Genomic DNA, 2042 nt, shown 5'->3' on the forward strand with positions numbered 1-2042 from the left:
TTTTTGAAGATAGAAAACGGCATCAGATTGATGCTTGCTCCCAAATCGCAAAGGCACTTGTCAAATGACAACTTGCCAATGGTGCAAGGAATGGTGAAGCTACCTAGATCCTTAAGCTTTGGAGGTAACTTTTGTTGCAGCACGGTACTGCACTCTTCCGTTAGAGCAACGGTGTCAAGATCATCCAGTTTCACCTTCCTCGAAAGAATACCTTTCATGAATTTCGCATAACTAGGCATTTGCACAAGAGCCTCATTGAAAGGTATGTTAATGTGAAATTTCTTGAACACCTTCAGAAACTTACCAAATTGCTTGTCCAGCTTTTGTTTTTGCAATCGCTTAGGAAAAGGTGGTGGAGGATAGAGCTATTTCTCCCTTGTATTACCCTCAGGCAGAGTGTGTTCAACAGTAGTCTTCCTTGGTTCCCCTCTTTCTCTTTTTGCTTTCCTTCTTCATCTACAACTTTAACTTCTACATCTTTTGCTTTTTCAGTATCAACAACTTTTCCAGACCTTAAGGTGATAACTTTGACTTGCTATTTAGCTTCCTTCCTGCCTGGCACTTCAGTATCGCTGGGAAGTGTTCCAGGTTGACGATTGAGCAAGGAATTGGCTATTGGTCCAATTTGATTTTCCAAGGTCTTGATAGAAACAGCCTGACTTTTGCACAACAGCTTTAACTCCTCGAAATCAGCATTAGAAGGTGGAGCAGCACCTCCTTGTTGAGAATATGTTTGCCTTTAAGCAAATTGCTGAGGTTGCTGGAATCCAGATGGATTAAACTGTTTATTTGCAGCTTGCTGATATGATTGTGGAATAACATTCTGATTATTGCTCCAGTTGAAATTGGGATGATTTCTGTTATTAGGATGATAAGTAGCGGGCACAAGCTGCTGCGGTTTCTGAAAATTGTTCATATACTGAACAGATTCATTAACAAGAGAACACTGATCCATAGCATGAGAGCCTGCACAAAGCTCACAGACACTAGCTATTTGATTTATGCCATAGTTGGTTAAAGAATCGACCTTCATAGATAGCGCCTTGAGCTGCGCTGCAATAGCTGTAGCTGCATCGACTTCCAGAATACCTGCTACTTTCCCAAGCATCATCCTTTGAGTTGGGTTTTGATACTCGTTTGTTGCCATAGTTTCAATGAGATTATAGGCCTCAGTATAGCTTTTGGCCCACAAGGCGCCTCCAGAAGCTGCATCGAGAATGGGTCGAGATTGGACCCCCAAACCATTCTAGAAACCAGTGATCACCATCCAGTCAGGCATACCATGATGTGGACACTTTCTCAACATCTCCTTGTAGCGCTCCCAAGCTTCGCACATAGATTCTCCTAGTTGCTGCAAACTGAGTAAGAGCACTCCTCATAGCTGCAGTTTTGGCCATTGGATAGAACTTCACCAGAAACTTTTGCAAAAAAGATCTTCCCAAGTAGTGATGGACCCAGCTGGTAAAGAATGTAACCAGTCCTTAGCTTTGTCCCTCAGAGAGAATGGGAAAAGCCTCAGCTTGATAGCCTCATCAGTGACACCATTATATTTGAAAGTACTATAGATCTCGACAAAATTCCTGATATGCATGTTGGGATCTTCAGTCGCATCCCCTCCGAAAGAAACAGAATTATGCACCATCTGAATAGTGCCCGGCTTGATTTCAAAATTATTGGCCTCAATAGCCGGATGAATGATGCTTGACTGAATGTGATCAATTTTAGGCCGAGAAAAGCCCATAAGAGCTGGATCAGCTTGAGCTAGACGATCACCCGTTGTTTCAGGTTCTTTCTTTTCACTCCCTTTATCTGAATCTTCAAAAACTATCTTCTCCGAAGAGTCAAGAGCTTTATCTGTTTCCTCAGCTTTATCCAGATTTCCCTTGCGAGTGCGAGAACGTGTTTGCATAAACGCTCGCTAGAGTACCTGAAACAAAACTGAAAGCAGTAAGTAAGAATTCTTAATCAATGAATCCTAATGACCACTGATGGCAAGTACATAAACTAAACAAATTAACACCGAGTTCCCGGCTTCGGCGCCA

At 42.4% G+C, this 2042-nt stretch overlaps 1 pseudogene; it reads left to right on the forward strand.

Annotated features, from left to right (window-relative positions):
- The first annotated feature begins 1277 nt into the window (after nucleotides 1-1277).
- LOC141662980 (small nucleolar RNA R71) lies at nucleotides 1278-1390 on the forward strand (annotated as a pseudogene).
- The last annotated feature ends 652 nt before the right edge of the window (nucleotides 1391-2042 follow it).

Source organism: Apium graveolens, chromosome 5 (assembly GCF_009905375.1).
Source record: "Apium graveolens cultivar Ventura chromosome 5, ASM990537v1, whole genome shotgun sequence".
Classification (NCBI taxonomy): domain Eukaryota; kingdom Viridiplantae; phylum Streptophyta; class Magnoliopsida; order Apiales; family Apiaceae; genus Apium; species Apium graveolens.